Genomic DNA, 26172 nt, shown 5'->3' on the forward strand with positions numbered 1-26172 from the left:
CGATCCTTATGAAATTTGATATGTCGGCCAAAACTAAAACCCATAGAAAATCCCAACTTCCTTACTTAACAAACACCAAAGTTATGGCATTTCCGATCAATCAGTTATATGGCGGCTCTAGGATATAGTCGGCCGATCCTTATGAAAATCCAAACTTCCTAACTTTACAATCACCAAAGTTATGGCATTTCCGCCCGATCCGGCTCGTTCCGATTTATATACTACCTGCAATAGAAAGACAACTTTTGGGAAAGTTTCAAGCAGATAGCTTTAAAACTGAGGGACTAGTTTGCGTAGAAACGGACGGACAGACGGGCGGACGGACGGACAGACAGACGGACGGACGGACAGACGGACGGACAGACGGACATGGCTAGATCGACTCTCCTGGTGATCCTGATCAAGAATATATATACTTTATAGGGTCGGAAATGTCTCCTTCACTGCGTTGCAAATTTTAACTGAAATTATAATACACTCTGCAAGGGTATAAAAATCATTGTGGTATTAGTGGAAACGAACACAGACCAAGCTGCTAAAGCCTAGTATCCAGATTGACGAAAACCGTACGCCAGTCATGAGAGAGAGCGAGAGGCAAAAAGCTGGTGTTCACTTTTCGTCGGGCCTTTTTTTCACAGATCGACGAAAAAATACCAGAAAATTCCAAAGCGTTGCCAGTCTGCGGAAATGAACTTTGGGTGAACCCTAGCGAAAAGATTAAAAAATTTAATCTATTGGCGTGCGCTTCTCACTGAACATTATAAGAAATGGAGGGAAAAACTCAAAAAAATCACAAAAGTCGACTGCAGGTGTTTACATGTGAGGACAAAATAACATTAATACTATCTGGGGTGCCTCTTGTCTGAGCAAAATGTTTTTTAGGTCCAAAATGTACGAAAAAAACACAATAAAAGTGCAGCTATGAACTTTAAATTAGCAAATAATTATCAGTAAATTAAAAAAAAACAAGAGAGAACGCTATAGTCGGTCGACTATCAGATACCCGTTACTCAGGTAAAGGGAGTGCGAGGGAGATGGAGATAGAAACTTTGATCACGCATAACTTTTTAACGAATGGTCCGATTTGAAAAATTTCTTCTACATTTCGATAGGTATTGATAAACACAATAAAACTGCATTTTTACTTTTCCGAAATATTTAAATTTTTAAAATCGTATATAAGCGATTGTGGGCGTTAAAGGGGGCGTGGCACCTTTTTGAAACAAACTTGCGCTGCGTAGGAACTCCTAGAATCTGCATGCAAAATGCCAATCTTCTAGCTTTTATAGTTTCCGAGATCTCAGCGTTCATACGGACGGACAGACAGACGGACAGACAGACAGACGGACAGACGGACAGACGGACATGGCTATATCGACTCGGCTAGTGACCCTGATCAAGAATATATATACTTTATAGGGTCGGAAACGCTTCCTTCTAGCTGTTACATACTTTTGCACGAATACAATATACCCTTTTACTCTACGAGTAACGGGTATAACAACTGTTAAATTTAAATTGTATTGTTTTTTAATTTCTTTGTACAGCGGCAGACTTGTCTTGCCAAGGTATTTGATAATATCTTTTAAAGACTCTTTCCCGCAAATACGATATTTGAATTTTAACTGCTTGTCAACAAACCTGATGAACTGTCAAAATTTTGGTCACACTGGAAAGATTAAAGTTTTACGCTAGCGTAATCGTTTGTCGATCTGGATACTAGGCTTATCTTCTTGAAACTTTCCCAAATGTTGTCTTTCTATTGCAGGTTGTATATAAGTCGGAACGATCTGGATCGGGTGACTATATCATATAGTTCCCATAGGGGCAATCGGAAAAAAATTTAAATAATATGGAATTGCGGTTTTAATTAAATTAAAATCGGACAACAATATCATATAGCTGCCATAGAAACGATGGCAAAATGCAGCGCAAAATCGACATAGCTTCATTGGTTTTATTAATATATCGATATCTATGCATCGAAATGTAGTCGTTTTGTAATAACTGCAAGGGTATATAAACTTTGGCTTGCCGAATTTTGCTTCCTTTCTAGTTTTTAATATTTTTACTGGGTTAAGATAGTTGTCCCACCAGGGGACTTGTTTAAATGTTTTTGGGTGGTATTTCGGGATAGATAGATGTGCGCTGTGCCGTATTATAGAGCAGAGACTAGCTGCTTCTTCGTTTATTTGTAAAGTAGTCTGTTATCAAAAAACTTTTATCTATATTAAATTTTGGTTTAATTACGGGGGAGTAAATTGGTTCGGTTTCAAAAAGATCAATCGAGATTGGGAAGTAGTCGTTTCCTGAAAGGTGACTGTAGTTTTATTTGCGGAGAGGCGATAGAGGGATCGATGTGGGTGATTGTGTGGCTTGTAGTAAAGTGGGTGGGGGAGCCATTATTAATAAAGACTGGTTTATAAATTTAAACAGTAGGTTTCCTCGTGGGTTATTGCTTTGTGAACCCCTGCTTTTATGACGACTGTTAAAGTCGCCTGTTATTAAGAGTGGGGTGTCAATTAAGTTCTAAGTGTCCTGTAATCCGTGTAAAGTGAATTTTTTGTTTGGTGGTATGTAGATAGAAATTGTGGTAAATTTAATTTTAGAATTCACAGTTACGGCTATTGAATCAAAGCTAATGTTACTAATTTGGGTTTGTTGTTGTTGCAATGAATTGTAAAGCTAAAGGGCTACTCCGCAATAGGGGTTGTTAGAATTGTGTGTGTGGTGAAGTTAATTGGGATGGGAGTATTGTTCGTAGAGTGAATATGAATGATGAATGATAAATGGATATAATTTTTGGTTATTATTTTTTTATAAGAATTTGCAGGTATTTATAATTATTGTGGTATCGATTAATGTTAAGTTGTAATATTTTTAGCATAAGGAAATTTAACTTAAAGCTAGATTAATTAATTAGTTATTCATAATATGAGGTCTAATTCCTAGTCGTTAGTCATTAGTTCGGATATCTTCTTGTTTTTTTCGTTTTCGTCTTTTGATTGATTTTTCTTAAGATTTTAAGGGGATTCCTAGTTTATTTGATTTAGCTGTGTATATTTTTAGTTTTGTTGTCACAGATTTCGGCGCGTGTGGTTTATTTAGATGTCAATGCAGTGGACATGGACACATGGGATCTTCCGAAGAGTCTTCGTAGGTGATGATTTGCCTTGAATTATGGATCGTTGTTGCCGAGCATGTATTTGAAGCTTTAGTTATGTGTGTTGTTGTTTCTGTAGTAGGTGGTGTGATGGCAGTGCATCTTTCAGAGAAAGGGAATTGGTAGGTCGATGTGATCGACTTTCTGAAGTGTTTTTGAAGGTCAGTTGTTTTAGTTTGATGAAGGCAGGACAAATCTGAGTCAGTTGTAACACCTCAACGAGGGACGTACTTGGACTTTCTGGACGACTTCATAACCTATCCATCATTTTTCAGGTAAGGTGATTGTTGCGAATGTCAGTAAGCCAGTTTCTGAGGTTTTATTGTTTTTTTTTCTAGGATTTTTCGGACTTCTATTCCGTAGGTCATTGAAGTAAACGACACCTTAGAAGCAGTAAGAGTTTTGTGTTCTTCGGCGCTAACTGAAAGTCGTGAAATTTTTTAATTTAAGGGGATAAATCAAATCGGTAAAGATCTTCTGCACGTTTCAACTTAATCTATGAATAAAAAAAGGCGATTAAAAAAAAAAAAGGTCCGCCAATTTGTTAATTTTTGTGCGAAATTAATAATCCTAGTTCATACCAAAGCCAAACATGTACTCTTCCTAATCCCGTTGAAATTTTTGGTTTCACATGTTCCAGTGAGCGGAAATCACATGCGACGCCGAAAAGTTTGTTTAACGACAAAAAACACAAAAAAAAAAGAAAAAATGATCTACAATTTTTCTTTTTTAAGACTTCAAATAAATAGATGCAAAGTTACAAGCCTAAAAAATAGTATATGTTCATTTACCAGCCTTATGAAAATAAACTGTCACTTGGGGATTAAATCGGTCACACGTCTTTGAAGCTCGGAGTGAAACTCTATTTTGAAGTTATTTTTCCATAACATTATTAATTAATTAGTAACATAATAAAATCGAAATCACGAGACAAATAAAATGTATTCGTTGTTTTCAGTTGTTTGGTTTTAAAATTATTTTCAAGTTTGTTTTGTATTTTTATTTTTTCTAACATATAGTCAAATATCCAAGTATAACTATTTGTATACCCTTAATTGTAACCTACATGTATAAGCTTAGCCTAAGAATAAATATAAGAAAGAAAGACATTACAATAAAAGCTCGGATCAAGTAGTCGCGTACAGACCGCACAAGTAACAGCTCGCTTTAAATAAATCATCTCTTTGAAACGATTTAAATGAGATTTAATAATTGGAACTTAATCTTTGCTAGCAATTAGACTTGTAACAACGATTCGATCGAAACCGGCAATTAAAATTGGCTAAGAACGCCTTTTTACCCAAATCGATACCCTCGAGAAAGTCAACTGACGGTGTCGCGTATAATGGGCCAAGCCGCGATCTAACTGGCGACGAGGATCCAAAAACCACCGATTTTGGAATTACATTTTTCAAATTACCACGTGTATTTAAGTGCACACGATATTGCGTAATGGTCTGAGACAAGCGGCTTGAAAACATTACACCAAGCTCCACATACGTCATCCTTATCAGCAAAAGATAAAGCTCTGTTTTTGCGCTCAACTTATTCACCGATTTTCGCTACGACGAGCCCTAGCAATTACCATCGTTGTCGACGTCATCACTTACGGTATCATCTATTTCGCATTATTTTGGACTTCGGAGAAGACGACGCTGGTCAAAAAAAAAAACTATTCTGAAAGGAAAAGTTTCCGCCTAGGAATACTGAATAATCTATCATTGTGTATTACTTTCTTTTCTCGATCCAGAAGTAATTGTTAATCTTAAGTAAGTTCTAGTTTTATTTTACATTTAAGTTAAGAAAAAAAAACTAGGCCTAAAAATGAATTCCGAAATAACTGTTTATTTAAATTGTACAAAAAAATCCAAGATTTTGATGGCTCAGATAAAAGCCAGCTTCCCGACTTTATAAATCAAATCAACTTATTAATGCCATCTTTTCAAGTGTTCGACGAGCAATCGAGACAAGTCCTCTTTAACTTTATAAAAAATAAATGTTGTGGACTAGTAAGACCCGTTTTGCATAGGTACGGAAACGTTACGTCCTGGGAAAGACGAAAAGAAATACTAATAAAACATTTTGGGGAAAAGGAAAGTAGTGACGAATTGATGGACGCATTAAAACTATGTAGAATAGAATCCACAATAGAGCATTATTACGACAAAATAAATGAAATTGCCAATAGACTGCACAATTGAATATTAACACATTCTGACGGGACGTATACCACTGAAGAAGTAAACAGAAGTATTTAGGGACAATCTTCCTGACCCAACGAAAACAATGATTTTTGCCAGAAACCCTCCATCATTGGACGACGAATAAAAAATTATTGAAGATGCCCGTCATCAAAGTTATACCTTGTATGGACCAATTCGAAAACAATTTAGCAACAAACCTCCTTTTAGAAAATTTTTGAGTAACGATAGTAACAATCGAAATGAAAGCACTCCAAATGGATACCATAATCAACCACAAGTAGAGGAAAATCCTGGCAGTTCCAATAGGCAAAATACAAATAGGTATGAAAATAGGGCCAGTTATAATAACAATTACGCCGCTAATCCATCTAGTAATTCTAGAATGTCCTATAACACTATCCAGCCTCAACAGGTAGCTAGCCGTAACACTCAAAATAATAATTCGGTAGGTCAAATGGACGTAGGTCATATTAATGCAAATTTTCAACTAGGGGACCAGCAAGACTACCCTATATAAAACTTCGATCAACTCAAAGAGACCTCCTATTCATTGTCGACACTGGAGCGGAATTCAGTATCATTAATGAAAACATATGCCACCCAAAATGGAAAACAAACATCGAAGTTCAAGTAAAAGCAATGGGAAACATTATTCAGATACATAAACTATGTAGATTTCCTTCATTTAAAGAATTTGAAACAAATAATTATTCGTGTGAGTTCTTGGAATACAACTTCCACGATATATTCGATGGCATAATAGAAGGAAACATATTAAATGATTCAGAACAGACAATTACTTTGAATAATATTAAACTAAACTTCTACACAAGGCACCCAAATACGTTAAATAGTCCGAAACTTAACACTAGCCATAGCGTGTCGTTAGAATATATAAATCCTATTTCTCAGAAACTACTCACTCCAGTTTTAAAACGGTTTGAAGGTATATTTTATAAAGAAGGAGATAATTTAACCTTTACGAGTGAAGTTAAACACAAAATTCATAGAAAAAATGATATTCCTATCTATTCGAAAACCTATAGGTATCCCTACGCCCATAATGACGAAGTAAACAAACAAATATCCGATATGCTTAAACAAGGAATAATAAGACATTCGAATAGTCCGTACAACAGTCCCTTATGGGTTGTCCAAAAGAAATTGGATAAATCAAATCAACCGAAATGGCGACTCGTTGTCGACTACAGAAAATTAAACTCGCAAACAATTGAAGATCGCTATCCTATTCCTAATATAGATGAGATATTTCAAAAGCTGGATGGATGTAAAATATTTTCTTCCTTAGACTTAGCAAAGGGTTTCTATCAAATTGAAATGAGCGAGAGCGATATCCAAAAGACGGCATTTTCAACTGCTAGCGGGCACTACGAATTCTTGCGTATGCCATTCGGTCTTCGAAATGCTCCCGCAACTTTCAACAGCTTATGAACCACTTACTCAGAAACTATATAGACCATTTTTGTATTGTATACATGGACGATATTCTTATATTTTCGAAAACAATCGAAGAACAAATTGAGCACCTTACCAAAATATTAAATTGCTTGGAGAATGCAAACTTAAAGCTTCCAATTGACAAATGTGAGTTTGCCAAAAGGGAAATAGAGTTTTTAGGGCACGTTCTAAATTCAGACGGTCTGAAACCCAGTAAAAAAAAAGTTGAGGCAATCGATAGGATTAAATTGCCAACAACGCAAAAACAAATAAAAAGTTTTCTGGCCATGACTAGCTACTTAAGGCGATACATAAAAGATTACTCTAAAATTGCAAAACATTTAATAAAATACCTGAAAAAAAATTCTAAAATTAATTCAAATGATTTAGAATTTATAGAATCTTTCGAAAAGCTAAAAGTCTTAATTAAAAGCGAAGCAATTGTAGCCTACCCTGACTTTTAAAAAACAGTTTACACTTATTACAGACGCTAGCAACCATGCCTTGGGAGCGGTGCTAATGCAGGATACCAAAGTAATATGTTATGCTAGCCGTACTTTAAAAACCCACGAACTGAACTATAGCACGATTGAAAAGGAACTTTTAGCTATTTTCTGGGGCGTCAAACATTTTCATTATTATTTATATGGGAGAAAGTTTTTAATAAAAACCGACCACCGCCCACTAGTATGGCTAAACAACTTAAAAGAACCCAATTTAAAGCTACAGAGATGAAAAATTCAACTAAATGAATATGATTTCGATATAGCCTTCATTAAAGGAAAAGAAAATGCTCTAGCAGACGGACTAAGTAGGATATCCACGCGAGCCACCAAAATCTTGTATAAACGAAAAATAAGACACATTATAGAAACAATAGGAAATAAGACCACCATTTTAGAATTAATGCAGGAAATCTTACCAGATAACGGCCTAGTAGCCATTTATTGCGAAGACGTTAATTTGTACGTGAAATTCCAGGAATGTTACAGACAATACTTCGCATGCAACGAAAACTTAAAACTAATAAGATCGTTTATTTTGCTAAAAGATGTAACAGATAAAGAACAAATTTAAAAAATAATAAATGAAGAAAATGTATTACTATCCGAATCTTTAGAAAAAAATTCAGAAATATGTTAATAATTGTAATATTTGTAACTTGGCCAAATATGATCGAAACCCCTTAAAATATAAGCTAAACATAACCGATATCCCTTCGCAACACAACGAGATAATCCATCTAGATATTTGGTTCCCCATGCGAAACATTATGTACCTTACTACAATAGACAAATTCACAAAATACGCTACTGCTTGTTATATCAAAGATAGATCTTGGGTTTCGTTGCTAAATGCTATACAAGAGAGAATCCAGTACTTAGGCAAGCCCAAGCTTATTATAACGGATAATGAATTTAATATAAATTGCATAAAACAGTTTCTTATAGATAATAATATAGAAATCCATTTCACGACACCGTATAAAAAAACAGGTCACTCAGATGTTGAGAGACTACACTTGACATTGAATGAGCACATCCGACTTTTTAATGCAGACGAGAAAAACAATGATACGATTCAAATCAAAGTATTTAAAGCAATGGTATGCTATAATAATACTATTCACTCTATTACAAAAATGAAACCAATCGATTTCCTAAACAACATCCTAAGAACAACAACAAAACATCGCAAAAAAAATCAAACATAATAAGGAACTCTTAAATTTAAAAAATAATAATATTAATAGGGAAAATTTTGAAAATGATTATGTTAAAAATTATAAAATTGGTAGGTCAAACCCTAAGTATAAGCTAGTTCAAAACTATCATCAAGATGGAAACTACCTAATATCAAATGAAGACGCAAACGCAAAAATATACAAAGACCAAGTCAAAAGAAAATACACATTCCAAAATTAAAATAAGTTTATAAGAGTTATACATGTAATTACAATTTATAAATTTCTACAATTAAGATTGCAGAAACTTGTCGTGGGGGAGTCACATAGCCAAGTATAACTATTTACTATAACTATAACTATTATACTATAACTATAGTATACCCTTAATTGTAACCTACATGTATAAGCTTAGCCTAAGAAAAAAGATAAGAAAGAAAGACATTACAATAAAAGCTCGGATCAAGTAGTCGTGTACAGACCGCACAAGCAACAGCTCGCTTTAAATAAAACATCTCTTTGAAACGATTTAAATGAGATTTCATAATTGGAACTTAATCTTTGCGGGACCTAACTAGCAATTAGACTTGTAACAACAACTCGATCGAAACCGGCAATTAAAACTGGCTAAGAACGCCTTTTTACCCAAATCGATACCCTCGAGAAAGTCAACTGACGGTGTCGCGTATAATGGGCCAAGCCGCGATCTAACTATATAGCAAAAGTTCAAAACAACATTTTTAATATTTATGATCTTTTTAAAAAAATTAAGCCGCAGCTATATAAAAATAGGTGTTTTGTAATGGGACTCGTCAAAAATTTGTAGTTACTTAAAGAGCTTAAAAATGTGTTATTTCATTCTTTTTTTTTAATTAGCATTATCTAACTTAACAAGAAAGGAAAGCTAACTTTGGGCGGAGCCGAAGTTGATATACCCTTGCAGAATACTCTGTAAATTATATTCTCCAAAATTATTCATATAATGCATTCTTAATACTCATAAAAAATCTTTAAAAACAGCAAAGTTATGGCATTTTCAATCGTTCAGTTATATGGCAGCTATAGGATATAGTCGGCCGATCCTTATGAAATTTGGTAGGTTTGATTGATTGGCCAAAAATAAAACCATAGAAAATCCCAAGTTTCTAACTTAACAAACACCAAAGTTATGGCATTTCCGATTAATCAGTTATATGGCGGCTATAGGATATAGTCGTCCGGTCCTTATGAAATTTGGTAGGTCGGATTGTTTGGCCGAATATAAAACCCATAGAACATCCCAACTTTCTAACTTTACAAACAGCAAAGTTATGGCATTTCCGATCATTTATAACAGTGATTATGGCAACTTGGTGTATAGTTCGATTTTCTATTTTATTGCCATATAACTGAACGATTAATGCTATAACTTTGTGTTCTTAAAGTTAGGATGTTGGGATTTTTTATGAGTATTAAGAATGCATCATATAAATAATTTTGGAGAATATAATTTACAGAGTATTTATAACTTTCGCCCGTTCTTGCCTTCTTGTTTTAAGAAATTTTTTTGAAAGTAATATGCGTTGAATACGAAGTTTGTCTAATAAAGACACATTTATGATTTTCTCTAACTCTTACCGAGTTAAATCTAAAACAAAACAAGAGAGAACGCTATAGTCGGGTGCCCCGACTATCAGATACCGTTACTAGGTAAGGAGTCGAGGAGATGGATAGAAACTTTGATCCATAACTTTTTAACGAATGGTCCATTTGAAATTTTTCTACTTTCGATAGGTATTGATAAACACAATAAAACTGCATTTTTACTTTTCCGAAATATTTAAATTTTTAAAATCGTATATAAGCGATTGTGGGCGTTAAAGGGGGCGTGGCACCTTTTTGAAACAAACTTGCGCTGCGTAGGAACTCCTAGAATCTGCATGCAAAATGCCAATCTTTTAGCTTTTATAGTTTCCGAGATCTCAGCGTTCATAGGGACGGACAGACGGACATGGCTATATCGACTCGGCTAGTGACCCTGATCAAGAATATATATACTTTATAGGGTCGGAAACGCTTCCTTCTAGCTGTTACATACTTTTGCACGAATACAATATACCCTTTTACTCTACGAGTAACGGGTATAAAAATACTAAACGAATAGTGGGCCCATCAACTTAACCGCTATGGTAGGCGGGCGGCAACACGTCAGAGTTATCAGTAGTGTCGTCGACACCCAAGCATTTATAATATGACACTTTTCACGCCATGACTGCCAGAAATGCAGGGATGTATGAATTTTTAATATTTTTGTTGTTTTCGTTACCAAATTACAACAAACAAAATTTTGGGACCCCTCAAGTTTTGATTAAAGAAAAGAAAGCTTTCTGAGTCTCATATAGCAGCCAATGATTTCAAAAGCTTTCAGTATTTTTAAAGTTATTTTTGTGTTGTTATAAGTAATAGAATTATTAGTTCTAAACTCTTTAATCTATGAAAATTTAGTAACATAAATCCATTTATATCCTAATAGCTAATCTAGGGCTTGATAAATTTTCTTTTAACAATGGTTTGAGTTTAAAGATAGACTAAATATTTTTATGACCAAATATTTGCCAAATGCTAGAAATCATGCGCGAAAAGTTATAGCAGCCTCAACGGATGGAAAAATCGATAAGTACTAACAGAGCACTTAATGCACTTCCGTGTTGATTATTATGGACGACGAACATTATGGAAACGTTTATAATGCGCTATTAAAAACATTCCGAATTTAACAGAACATAGGATAGCTACGACGCACAAAGGTAAGTTTAATGAGAATTAATATTCATTAATGGAATAAATGCAGTACAATTATATATACTTATATATATTGAAAAGAGAATATTTACGTACACTAAAACATGAATCAAAGTTCATTATTTATTGGCTAAATAAGAAATCTATTTTTTAGCTTTGCCATACATGGGATTTGTGGACTTAAAAACCTGTTGAAATAAATGTCAATACATAAAAGTTACTAACATGATTAAGTAGACTATTAGCAATACAATCGACAAAAATTGGGGTGTGGTTAATCAAAAAAGGTGACCTACATGGTCCGACATTTTTTCAAATTTTCCTGGTCTAAAATAACTTTAAGTGTTTAATATTGTTATGACAAAAATTGAATGAATTTTTAAGCAGAGGTTTGAAAAATCAAATAATCAAAGAAGAAAATGTACTGAATCTGTGCTGTGCTGTGCTGAAAGCGCGAAATATCCTTCAAAATAAAAAATTCTTAAAAACGAATATATACTGATTATTTATTTTTATTGAATTATTCCAGAATTTCCGACTTACAGTTTATCAAGTAATTGTTTGTCGTAGAAATTTCATTTTTTAATCTAAAAGTTTTAAACAAAAACAAGATTTTTTCAATTTTTTTGTAACATTGTTATAGTAGGCATTAGCTTAGCATTAGTATTATTCACAAAACAAGAAAGGAAAGCTAATTTCGGGCGGAGCCGAAGTTGATATACCCTTGCAGAATACTCTGTAAATTATATTCTCCAAAATTATTCATATGATATATAGGATATAGTTGGCTGATCCTTATGAAGTTTGGTAGGCGGGATTGATTGGATAAAAATAAAACCCATAGAAAATCCCAACTTCCTAACTTTACAAACACCAAAGTTATGGCTTTTCCGATCGTTCAGTTATATGACAGCTATATCATATAGTAGCCCGATCCGGCCCCTCCCGACTTATATACTACCTGCAATAGAAATACAACTTTTAGGAAAGTTTCAAGCAGATAGCCTTAAAACTGAGGGACTAGTTTGCGTAGAAACGGACGGACGGACGGACAGACGGACGGGCAGACGGACATGGCTAGATCGACTCTCCTGGTGATGCTGATCAAGAATATATATATATCGGGGGCTCGTTTGGTGACGGATTCATTTTTATTTAATTTCCTAAGCACAGCAAGTTCTGCTCGTGTCTATGCCGCAAATCGAACTGACCTCCGAGAACGCAGAGCTCAATTTTACCAATTCCTTCTTTGCTCCTGCCTCTGTTCTCACTCAGTTCGCGACATACGATCAGACCTCACTCAGTAGCAGACACTCAATTTCCGCTACTATGCTTCTTTCCCTTTAACTGCGCATTTACAATCCAAAGTTCCAAAATATGTCCCGCCTATGCGTCGCCTACTTTTAATGACGTTCTAGGAAATGCACTTAAGCGAACACACACTGACCTACAGAGAACATGTACCAGCTCTCCGACACGGCCTTCCTGACAAATCACACGTCCTCGTGTGCTATCATTAAATCACTCCATGTTCACACGTCAGTTGTTATTCATTTTTATTCTTTAAAACATTTCATTAACATTTCTTCAATTAAACATAATCTCATTAATTCATTTAGTTATTCTTTAATAACATTATTCTCTTTTTGTAAAATAAAACATTAGTGCATTTCCTTTGGCACATTTTAACAATTGTGTAATTCCTTTAACACATCTTACTATATAACATTAGTGTAGTTCCTTTAACACTTTTTAACATTTGTGTAGTTCCTTTAACACATTACAATAACATTAGTGTAGTTTCTTGATAACATTCTTTACATTACTTTTATTTCTTAACCATATTTAACAATTCATACTAACTTATGAACTTTATCAACTTGTGCATTTTCATTCACACCAAATTACCGACCCCCGCCATAGCAAGTCCTTCTGCTATGGTGCGGTCACCACTGACCCCCGCCATAACATGTCCATCTGTTATTGTGCGGTCATTAAATCCCCTCTTGGGATTCCAAAGCACCTACAGTGCCATCCATATCTTCATTTCCCACTTGGGAATCAGACTCAGCTCCTTTTGAGTCGTCGAATTCTTCATCAACTTCTTCACATATTTGTCTATTCGGCAATGCTCTCAAAAATTCATGCGCATACTTATATGTTCTCTTACTCATCTAGTAACTCAATGATTTCAAACGGACCTTTATGTTTTGGGTCAAGTTTTGTCTGGTGTCGCTCTTCCTTTCTCAACAATACATGGTCTCCAACGTTAAATTTAATTATTTTTGCTTTGTTCTTATCAAATCTACGTTTGTCGTAACGAGCATTAACTTCCATATTCTCCTTAGCTTGTTTTCTTACGGATTCTCTATTAATTAAATTATCCTCTTCTTCACCTATTGGCAATAGGCCGAAAGGTCTAGCTTCCCTACCGATAAGCATTTCTTATGGGCTGACCTTGGTGACTCGATTAGCTGTGGAATTCATTGCCAACTGTACTTCGGCCAATGCATCTTGCCACGATCTCTGACTTGTTTCGACAGCGGTCAACATACTTTTAAGTGTGCTCATAATACGTTCAACCTGGCCATTTGCCCTACTCGCGCCCGTTGCAATTAAGTGAAGCTCAATTTTTTTGGGAAGAACAAAAATCACGAAATCCTGAGCTGGCAAAGTTACGGCCCTGATCCGCTATAATTCGAGTAGCCACACCAAACAAACACACGACGGCTTTAAGGGCTTTAATAGAACTTTCTGTGTCAATATTTAAGATATGATGAAAATAAACAAATTTTGTGAACGCATCCACCAAAACAATTACATACTCCTTTAGGTCGTTCTTTCCACTCAACTTTGCAGTAATATCAATGTGCACTGTGTGCCACGGAATTTCGACCTTCTTAATCGGATGTAATTCCACCTGAATTTTCCCAACCGGTGGCTTGGCTAGTTTACAGGTAATGCAGTTTTCGACAAACCTTCGAACGTACTTCGACATATTTTCAAACCAATAAAACCCATATACCTTATCCAAGGTTTTTTCCCAACCTAAATGCATAATAGATTCGTGGACGTGATTAATCACTGCCCATCTAAATGCCCTAGGTATTACAGGTAAACACTTGTTTTTGCCGTTCCTTTGTATTTTTCGATATAAAACGCCTTTTCTCAATTCATAAGTTTTATCTAAATTTTCCGGCAATTCGTTATTTTTAAGCTTAGCTAATAAATCAGCTATTTCAGGGTCCCGCTGTTGCTCAGAAACTATCCAATTGTCAGTTACCTCAGTCAATTCAATTCGCTTTTCAACAATTTTCTCTATGCTCTTGCATTCTTTAATCATCGGATTCCTTGATAAAAAATCTACGTGTGCCATTCTTTCTCCTTTCGTGTACTGAATGTCAAAATCAAACGACTGTAGAAAAGCCCACCATCGATGCACCCTTGGTGAAAAATACGATTTTGTTCGACTAGCTTTTACCGAATTGCAATCAGTAAATACAACAAATTTACGCCCCTGTAAATAATGACCAAAATGTTTAATGGCATTGACGACTGCCAAAGTCTCAAGCTCCTATGTGTGGTATTTCGATTCAGCAGGTGACGTGAATTTACTAAAATATTCAACAACATGAGGCTTTTTGTCGATTCTATGAAGCAAAATGGCACCATAGCCAATTGCGCTGGCATCTGTATGAAGTTCAATCGAATGTTGAGGGTCGAATATGGTTAGCACAGGCTCCTGGGTTAAAACGGATATTATTTTCGAGCGAATTCTTTCATGCTCTAACAGCCAAACGAAATCTGAATTTTTCTTTGAAGTGAGCGAATACAGTGTTTTTAAAGTCTCAGAAAATTTTGGCACAAACTGCCGAAAGTAAGATGCTAGCCCTATAAATTGTCTTAATTGCGTAACCGTTTTTGGGGGTGGCAATTCTGTCAGCGCTTGAATTTTGCGTGGATTAGGGCGAATCTGTCCTTTGCTCACTTCAAACCATAGATATTCTATCCTAGTTTTAAGAAAGGAACACTTAGTTACATTGAATGAAAACCCAGCCTTGCTCAAAGTTTCTAGTACAATCTCCAATCGATCTAAGGCTTCATCCTTAGTTTCGGCCACAATCAAAACATCATCGATGTAAACGATGGCGTAAGTGTAAGCAAGACTTCCCAATGCTGCAATAATAGCGCGCTGAAACACGGACGGAGCGTTTTTTAAACCAAACGGCATAGTCAAAAATTCATATTGACCCTCGGGGGTGACAAAAGCGGTGCGCTCAATTGAATCTGTTTGTACCGGTATTTGGTAGAAGCCGCTGGCCATATCGAGACATGAGAAATAACTTGCCCCACGTAGCCTAGCAATCTGATCAGAAATCAAAGGCAAAGGATACTTGTCTGAGACTGTGTTCTCATTCAAAGCACGGTAATCTACACAAAGACGATCACTGCCATTTTTTTTTTAACGAGCATCATAGGACTAGCGAAAGGTGAACAACTGGGACGAATAATATTAGATTTAAGGAGCTCATCGATTTTAGAACGTACATGCACTTTCTCATCTTCGCTAAGTCTATATGGCCGGCGCTGCACTGTCTTTTGTAGATCTATTAACCTAATTTCCAAGTGCCCTGTTGTTACCCGAGTCTTTGGTATTCCCTCTATAAACCAATCAGAATAACGTTCCAGAATATTCCAGTCGCCATCGGAATCTACAAGGTTTTTATAATTGGCAAAATTTACGACATTCACTCTTTTAGTTTTGTAAATACTAAATTTTTCAGCGTCTATTGCTACACTAAAGCCCTGGCTTAATATTTCGAGACCAATCAAAACATCGTAATTTAGGTATTTGTCCATTACAACATGCAATAAAGTTTCTACGCAATACTGTTCAATATTTATATTAGAAAGGATTTGCATTGTACTATAGATAGAGTCGTTACAGATGCCATTTAGTTTCACAATATTGTTTAGTCGCTTTCCTTTAAACTTGTCTGCAACGCTTTCCTTTACCAACGAACATTCAGCTCCTGAGTCGAAGCAAAATGGAATTGACTCACCGGATACATTTATTATTCCCTTGGTCGGGGAAACAATGCAAATGTCCTCACGCTTCTCGAAGGAGATCTCATTTCCGCTGGTCCGGATTTTAGGACATGAACTAGCGTAATGCCCCAGTTCGACGCACTTAAAACATCGTATATTGGAGCGATCCTTCACTCCAGTATGCCTGCTCCCGCACAGAATTAAATTTCGGCAAAGCAACATGTACAGGCCTTGCATCTGCTACCGGCCTTGGATTCTGCATGGATTTGATAATGTCCATTAGATTCCGGTTCTGTGCTTCAAGAGCTGCGAGGATCTGGTTTGAATCTTGAACTCTAGGCTCAGCCGATCCCACTTCTGATATCGGGGGCTCGTTTGGTGACGGATTCATTTTTATTTAATTTCCTAAGCACAGCAAGTTCTGCTCGTGTCTATGCCGCAAATCGAACTGACCTCCGAGAACGCAGAGCTCAATTTTACCAATTCCTTCTTTGCTCCTGCCTCTGTTCTCACTCAGTTCGCGACATACGATCAGACCTCACTCAGTAGCAGACACTCAATTTCCGCTACTATGCTTCTTTCCCTTTAACTGCGCATTTACAATCCAAAGTTCCAAAATATGTCCCGCCTATGCGTCGCCTACTTTTAATGACGTTCTAGGAAATGCACTTAAGCGAACACACACTGACCTACAGAGAACATGTACCAGCTCTCCGACATATACTTTATAGGGTCGGAAATGTCTGAAATTATGGTACCTTCTGCAAGGGCATAAAAATACCGTATTTCAAAATAAATCATAACAAAAAACGTAAAAAATAAAAAATAAAACCAAAATTCGCTGTCAATTAATTGTTTGCAAAACGCAAGCACAAGGTTAATAACTATTGATAACTTAAAAACTAATTAAGTTTTTGGATTTCTATTTAGTGTGGTGTCTCTTAGCATCCAGTACAGCTAAATTTGTTTGTCATTATATCATTACAAATTCGGATCTCTACAACGCCTTTGGATAAAATACAAACCCATACCATTAAAAAAAGCTTGCCAAACTTAACTGTTGGTATTTTATTCTTCTGTTGCAAGGCTGTGTTTGGTTTTCTAGTAAAACATTATATTAGTTTTGTCATAAAAAATTATGTTCTTCCAGTACTTAGCCGGCTTGCTAGCGTGGGCAATAGAAAATTTAAGACGTCTTTCTATGTTGATAGCAGAAAGCATGGGATTCTTTCTGACTACATGTGATAAATACTTGGGTGTGAATATTGAAAAAAAGTTTACCCAGCCTCAAAAAATATCATTAAAAATGAATTACAATTTACAATTATTTAACCCCTAATAATAACTTTGTTATAGGCATGACCGCCTTGTAATACATGACATAGGTTAACCTTACTGTTAATTAAATCTAAAAAGCATATACTAGCTTGTAATGCTATTGTATCACAAAAAAATAGTTATTTTAGCGTGTAAGAATCCAACCAATCCAAGTTAACACTGAGAGGAATTCTAAGCCACTTTCCCATTGCCAGCTTTTATTTTAACTTTTAAAACTTTAGCAAATGTTAACGTCCAGGCCCATTCACCACTTTGGAGCTTGGTACTTGCTTTGCTTTGCTGTAAAAATTTCAATGCCTCAAAATCAATTTATGTTAGATTACAGTTTTAAAGACTTAAAATACGTTCATGCTTTCATATTTGTTTGTTGGTTTATGAATTATATGTTGTTCCTTATATGTTGTTCTGTGCTCTTTTATGTTACTTTTTGTCTGCTTTTATAATACGATTTTTAAGAAATCGTAGTTCGCTTTTATTTGTTGAATAAATTAAGAACTTATTACGTGGTCTAGAAAAGCATTGTCTTTTAAAATTCTTATATGTGGTTAGATATATTGATATATATTAAGAGTCTTATGCATCTATATGCTATACTTATTATAATTTTCTTTGGGTGATTTGATGAGTATAAAGATGAACAAGAGAGAACGCTATAGTCGAGTGCCGCGACTATTAGATACCCGTTACTCAGCTAAACAACTTTAGATTTTGCATTAACATAATGTGAATTAGAGTGACCACAGGAAAAAAGGACAAAAAGTTAAAATTATTAATTTGAATTCGGCGATCTCTTAGAGCTGGCAGCTTTACACCACGAACATCAGCACCAGCACTGCTTTAGCGCAGGCAGCCTGCACCAGCATACACACGTACCCCATTGTTTGACTCAGACCTCCAATTTGGCTAACTTGATTTAATTTGCATAGTTCTTGGGATATAGTTCGGTATTGACAAATGAAAACCATCGCAATTTCCTTTAATAGAAATCCTTATCGAGAATTAACGTTGACTCTGTTGAGCACCTTGGCCAGCTGTTCCAAAGTCATCCGTTAGATGGCGCTATTGTATTGCGCCATCTACCCAAATACATTGGTACCACGGGCCATTAAGGGCGGAAATGTAGGCGCTAGCCAGGCTTAAACGTTTAATGGGTTTTTGGGCGTTAGAGTGGGCGTGGCAAACTTTTATTAGGCCAATCTATATTTATTGACGAAACAAATACATATCAATTAAAATTTCATAATAGCATAAAAACTGTGGCCACAGCTTGTGGCTTGTGGGCGTCAGAGGAGGCGTGGCACCATTTTGAAACAAACTTGCGCTGCGTAGGAACTCCTAACATCTACATGCAAAATGCCAGTCTTCAGCTTTTATAGTTTCCGAGATCTCAGCGTTCATGCGGACAGACAGACGGACATGGCTAGATCGACTCGGCTAGTGATCCTGAACAAGAATATAAATACTTTATAGGGTCGGAAACGCTTCCTTCTACCTGTTACATACTTTTGCACGAATACAATATACCCTTTTACTCTACGAGTAACGGGTATAATTATACTGATGCCGTTCATTTTGTATACCGTTTCTATTTTTACGGTGTCCAAATATACTCAATAAAAAATATAATATTTTTATACCCTTGCAGAGGGTGATATAGAATTGGTCAGAAGTTTGTAACCCATTTAAGGTGCCATTTCCGCCCAAACAAATTAAATTTCGATTTTTTTTTTTGTGTACTCAAAAAAGTTTGAATAAAGATAGAAAGAAAATTTACAAATCGTAATTTGTTCTCTCCTCGTGAGAATGCTTATGCATAACATAGTTAGATCTTCAAATAGTAAATAGTTATTTTATAAAGACTCTATCCGGTCTATATGTACACCATACTGGGGACTCCAAACTGGTGAACAGTCTCCAGGATTCGACGGACTAGTGAAATGTATGTGACATAGGGATCATCATCATCGGAAATGCGATAACTTTGGTGTTTTTAAAGTTATGATTTTTATGAGTATTAAGAATGCATCATGTGAATAATTTTGAAGAATATAATTTAAAGAATATTCTGCAAGGGTATATCAACTTCAGCTCCGCCCGAAGTTAGTTTCCTTCCTTGTTTTTTTTTTTAAATTTTATAAATCATTTCTTCCGGTTTTGTTAACTTGCTTTTGATTCTGTCGCAAGCACGCTCAATTCTAGATAAGTAATAGTAATGCGTAGACAGAGTCCAAGCCGACGTGCTAGTGCCGGGCACTATAGCGTGCCCTGCCAACATAGGTCCTTGGAATCCTTTACAGTATTGAACTTTAGTCTAACGTTACAAGATACAGTGAATAAGCTGGCTTAACTTTTGGGAGATCTAAGAGAAGGGAGCTTTCTCTCTAGTTAGGATAAACTATTAAGTCTAACTTAGATATGTCATATGAATAAGATGGATTTGGACGGGATAAAGTTAAAAATGTTGTCTGAAAAATATTGGAAAATAGATAAGCAATGGACTGATCAGCATTTGCCGTGGAGTTTTCAAATGTTTACTTGAAATAGCGCAATGTCAAGAAAGCCGTCAATAAATTCGTGCTGCGCTAAGGGAAGTAAAATATTTAAGTTTTCGTCTAAGAACCAATTTCCACCATATATATTAAAGTGGGGTAGAGTATAGTTAATTTCCTGCAAAATTTGTAATTTTTTAGAAATTGTTATTGGCGATACGTATAATCTCAGTTCGATTTTTGTTTTTCTATTGAAAAGTAAGTAAGATATAGACAATCTTCGACTTTGAAATGGGCAACTTTTCAGGACAGCGTTTTAAAGTTTTGGACACCCAGAAATTGAATATAACAAGAAAGGAAAGCAAACTTCGGGCGGAGACGAAGTTGATATACCCTTGCAGAATATTCTGTAAGCTATGGCATTTCCAATCGTTCAGTTATATGGCAGCTATATGATATGAAATTTGGTAGGTCGAATTGATTGCCCAAAAACACGAGGGCAAACCGATAAGTACTTAGACTCACCTCCCGATGGCGTCTCTATCGCAAGAGAAATTTACATTCATACATTTTCGTAGACGGCTTACTGTCGAAATTTCAGCCGAATCGGGCTCGTAGTTTTGTTTTGACTGCGTGTGGAATCGGACATGTCCGCGGATTTTAGAAAATTGGAGAAAGAGCAATATCGGTCTGTGTTTTGGAAGGGAAATCGCGCAGCGAAATCAAAGAGCCCTTGGATGCTGTCTTCGGTGACTCTTCTCCTTCGATGGCGACCGTCGAAAATGGGTTTAACGAGTTTCAACTTGGTAGCACGTCGGTTTTTGATGAGCCACGCCCAGGTGCCCCGAAAACGGCTACCACGGAGGATAACGTGACAAAAAACCACGATCTCGTATTGGTAGACCTCCGATTGAAGATAAGTGAGATAGCTGAGACAGTAGGCATGTCAAAAGACCGCGTGGGTCATATCCTGCATGAAATTTTGGACATGAGAAAGCTTTTGGCGCCATGGGTACAGCGTTTGCTCACTCCGGACAACAAACGCAACCGTAAAACCACTTCAGAGCAGTGTTTAAGCCCAATCCAAAGGAGTTTCTGCGTCGTTTCGTGACCGTCGACGAAATATGAACAGTCGAAACAGTCTGCTCCGAAGAAGACGAAGACTGTCCCATCGTCCGGAAAGGTGATGGCCACCGTTTTTTGTGATTCACAAGGTGTGATCTACATCGACTACCTGGAGAAGGACAAAACGGTCACAGGGCTGTACTACGCCGAATTTGGCGAAGATAAAAGTGTTCTTCCATCATGACAGCGCACCGGCTCACACTTCCCCCCTCGCCAAGGCCAAATTGGTCGAATCGGGCTATGAACTGCTACCCCATCCACCATATTTTCCAGATTTGACTTCTTTTTGTTTTCAAACTTGAAAAAGTCACTCGCTGGACAGAAATTTCCGTCGAATTAGGGGGTCGTCGCCGCCACAGAGGCCTATTTTGCAGACCTCGAGAAAACGTATTTTTCAGAAGGGTTAAAGAAGTTGGAGCATCGCTGGGTCAAGTGTATCGAGCTAAAAGGAGATTATGTTGAGAAATAAATCGCCACTTTGATATCTTTGAAGCTGAGAGACTAGTTCGCGTAGAAACATACAGACGGACAGACGGACAGACAGACAGACAGACGGACAGACGGACAGACGGACATGCTTATATCAACTCAAGAATAGATATACTTTATAGATATAGATATACTTTATAGATGTAGATATACTTTATGACCAAAATTATAATACCCTCTGCAAGGCTATAAAAAGCGTTAACTTACCTACGTTTAACTACCCATAACTTCGAATGTTTTGCTCGGATCAATCTAAACTTTTAACGCAATATTCCTAAAATGTTGTGCATTCAAAAAAAAAAAAACAATGCCTATCCGCTCGAGGGGGGTATTCCAGGACCACCGAGGTTACGGTGACTTCGGAACACTAAGTCCTCTCGTGACGGAAAATTCGACGGGCTGGACCTTCGGGCGAGGCCGCAGCCGGAATCTGTCGTGTCGGCTAGAAGCAAATTTGATTAGTCAAAGTCGGAATGATCTGCCCTTCCCCTACGATGTGGGATTAGTGATAGTATATATGTATGTATGTGGTGTAAATAATTTACTGCTCCCAATTGCTGGTCATCGGTAACCTAAATCACTCGGGGGGAAAATGGAGTGCGTGGGGGGTAAAAATAATATATGTTAAACAGGCTTGTCGTTTTTTCATATATGTATGTACCGGCTCGAGGATCTTGTCTGGTGCACGGCTGTTCGTCGTCTCCTCGAGGTGCGTAATACCGTGGCTCCTGTGAACGACGACCTCTCATGTAGTCTTGAGGCTCGTCGCGTTCGTCGCTGTCGCTCGCAGTGCTGGAATCGTCCTCTACGTGCTACGTTGCCGAGGGTCGAACGGGTCGTCGCGTCTCGCTCCACATGCCCGCAGGCCGTGACCTACCCGTGCCCTCAGGCTCCTGGTCGTCGGAAGACTCTGCGCCGTCATATGCGTCCTCTTCATCTTGGCCGCCATCGTTGGGCGGTTTTAAACTTCTGACTCGACTCGCAGCGCTGAACGTAGCGTTTCGCGTCTCTTAACATGCCGGGCCAGAAATACCCCTGGGACAGTCGAAAACGGTCCTTCGGACCCCCAGATTTCCAGCCGTGGGCGCCTCGTGGCATTCTTGGAGGACTCGGATTCTACTCGGACTAGGGACGGACAGTTTCCACAGGAAATAGTCCTCGTCATCAGCTCTGTGTCCTAAGTTCCGGTAGAGTTGTCAATTTTCCACCATGTAATCCGAGAACTTCTCGGGGTTTTCTCTTATCTTAACTTGCATACCTTGGATCCATTTTCAGGGTGTCTCTACTTCGGCCATCTGTTACAAGACTTCACATGGTTTAGTTTGCCTCGGCGGTACCGCACGTCGAGTAGCTTTCGGGCTTTCGATGGAGTTCAACCACTTGAGGGCTAGGTGGCCGGTAACCACTTCGAACCGATATCCTTCCAAGTAGCACCGCATTTTCCTAATGGCCCATATAATGGCCAGACACTCTTTTTCTGCCGTCGTGTAATTCCCCTCCGTGGCCGTGAGTCGACGGCTGGCGTACGCGATGACTCTCTCCCGGCCTTCGATATCTTGCGACAAGACTGCTCCTGATCCCACGTCGCTAGCGTCAAATTGCAACACAAACGTCTTGTCGAAGTAGGGACATCCTAACACGGGGGCTGTGTTAAACCTCATTTTCACCTCTTTTAGCGCGTTCTGTTGTTCGTGGCTTCATGCCCACTTCCGACCCTCCTGACCATCACTTTCCCCGGGTCGGTCTGGACTCCTTCAGCACTAATTACGTGGCCTAGGTAAACTAATCTCCGCCTGAAGAACGCGCACTTCTTTGGGTTTACCTTCAGGTTCGCCCTCCACAGCCTACAAAAGACTTCGGCCAGGTTGGCCAAATGTTGTTCCTCCGTGGCACCTATAACGATGATATCGTCCATATAGGCGACGGCGAACGGCTCCATGACCGCGCCAATCACGCCAATATCGGGCTTAGCGTAGCCTTTCCAGGATGTGGTTGATCCTGACGGGGTAGGCGTCGGGCACTGAGTGAGCGTTCAATTGTCTATAATCAACGCACATGCACCTGTCACCCGTCTTCTTTTTGACCAACACTATGGGTGCGCTATGCGGACTCCGTGAAGATTCGATGGCGTCTTCGCGGAGTAGTTCGTCCACTTGGGTGTCGATCACGCTCGGCATTGACGGATTCTTTGAGTAGTACCTTTGTTTCAAGGGTTTATCGTCTCGCATTATACTCCGATGCTCCGCCACGTTTGATACACCTTGAAGCTCCTTGAAAGGCGCTAACTCACGGGTAATGAATTCCCGCTGGTCGGGTCTTAGGTTATCCTCTTCCGTCATTGATTCTCCACCCTCTGCTTCGTCGATTTCGTCTGGCCGAAAGTCCTCCAAAGCCCTTCCCGGCTCGTCGCACCTCCTGGTATCGTCCCCTCCGTGATAGTTATTTCGCTCTCCTGTTGACGTATGATCCGGTTGTGCGAGGGGACCTCACTCTGCTCTGTATACATAGTGTCCTTATCGTCGGATACCTGATTCCATAGAGCCGTCGCACTCCTTCCTTCGAGTACTTCCGGGCTCGTATCCTCTGACGACATCCGATCGATTTTACTTGGCCGCAGTCGGGGGTCTTCCGCCGACGGGCTCAATTTTACCTTTAGGGTGGCTTCTTCACACAGTATCCGTGATCCCATCGCCGCCAAGAAATCCATACCTTATATCACGCGATCCAACATGGTTGGCATCACCAAGAATGCCATCCACACTCGCGTGCCAGCTAATTCCACGCGAGTACGCCATAGCTTCTTCACCGCCAGGCTTGACCGATCAGCTAGGGGGGAGTAAGCAGAAGAGTGAGGGGATCCTCCGCCTCACTGCGCATGTAGGTTAGTGGATGAAGGTTAGAAAATCGTGATAGTTTATACATATGTATGTGGTGTAAATAATTTACCGCCCCCAATTGGATCGCCGGTCATCGGTAACCTGAATCACTCGGTGGGAAAAAGGAGTGCGTGGGGGGTAAAAATAATATATGTTAACCAGGCTTGTCGTTTTTTCATATATGTATGTATTTCACTTGTATTTATTCACAGTCACTTCCTGTTTAAATATCCTTTGGTCTCACTGCGCCGATTACACTTGTTCTCTAACCTTGTTCCCTACCGACCGCGCTTTTCTGTCCCGCGTGTTTTCGTTTTCATCGTACGCGTGCGCGACCGCCTACCTCGAGGTACCAGAGCAGAGAGCGAGTCCGGAAGCCGCCGTGTGATCCTCTCGTCCTCTCTGGTCTTTTCCTTGCCAGATAAGTTTAGTATTTTCTCTAGTTTTTCTAGTATTTTCCCCTATGGTTCCCACCACGGGCTGATGGTGCGGAACTAAACTTGACCTATTTCGGTTCTGTACCCGAAAATTCTATAGGTTCGCTTTCCAATTACTAAATAATAATCCTTCATTTCGTATCTCTTACATACAATGATTATAATGATGTTAAACTTAATAACTATTTATTGTGATGGCCAAACCGTCAGGCAGGATCATAATACTATTCTGTAAGCCTTTCCGAAAATTTAGGAAGAAAACTCAGAAGATTTGAAGACCGAGTCATCAAATTACTCTATAAGAAGTTTTTAGTGGACTAACCCAATCAGTATTTCACAGTTGTCTTGAATAGAGTCTTTAAAATTATGCAGAATTGACTAAAATTAGGTTCTACAGAAATCATTCGGGCCCCTATTTCGCAGGCAGACATCCAAGAATGGTGTAAGTCTGTATTTGCCTCGAATATATCTCGAATATATATTTTAGTATTCAGGTATGGATACGGGATGTTAAAATAAACAACACTTTTAAACTAAGCACTTAAAAGTAAGTAAAGTTATCGCACAAATATTATATCACCCAGCCGACCTAATAACTCTAATCACTGTAATTTCCAAACAAATCATTAAAAGCTTTAAAAAGATTAATGTTTTCAATGCTTAAAGCTCCGGGGAAGGTGTTAACTTTAAAAAATATGTGGAATATGTTTCGAAAACTGTCTAACTTTTAGTTAAATTGTGTTCACAGAAGAACAACAGTCGGTAAAGAACTGTATACCAAATGAACAATGCAAAATATTTAATGTATAAAGGCTGAAACAAAATATTGGTTGCTTAGACATATTCTACACTTACATACATAATTGATTGTTATTATTAAAAAAATGTAAAAACAAAAAAAAAAGAATATAATAATATACTTAATAAACATAAAAAAGTTTAATAAAATTGTGCAAAATAATTTTTTTTAGTTGACATAAAGATAAAAATTTTTCAATTAAAAAAAAAATTTATAAGAACATATGAGACGTTAATCCAGACTCAAACTCTTAAAGGTCAAAGAGTTATCTAGTATGGTA

The 26172-nt window shown here is 37.7% G+C and overlaps 1 protein-coding gene across 2 annotated transcripts in view; it reads left to right on the forward strand.

Moving 5' to 3' along the window:
* The first annotated feature begins 10949 nt into the window (after positions 1-10949).
* Positions 10950-26172, forward strand: part of LOC108037921 — an 84240-nt gene continuing 69017 nt past the window's right edge. The window contains exon 1 of one of the 2 annotated variants that reach the window (XM_044459250.1): positions 10950-11295. The gene's annotated coding sequence lies outside the window, so the exon portion shown is untranslated. The remainder of the gene's footprint in view (positions 11296-26172) is intronic. The other variant, XM_044459248.1, reaches the window with a different exon arrangement.

The sequence above is a fragment of the Drosophila rhopaloa genome, unplaced genomic scaffold, assembly GCF_018152115.1.
Source record: "Drosophila rhopaloa isolate 14029-0021.01 unplaced genomic scaffold, ASM1815211v1 contig_184, whole genome shotgun sequence".
Classification (NCBI taxonomy): Eukaryota; Metazoa; Arthropoda; class Insecta; order Diptera; family Drosophilidae; genus Drosophila; species Drosophila rhopaloa.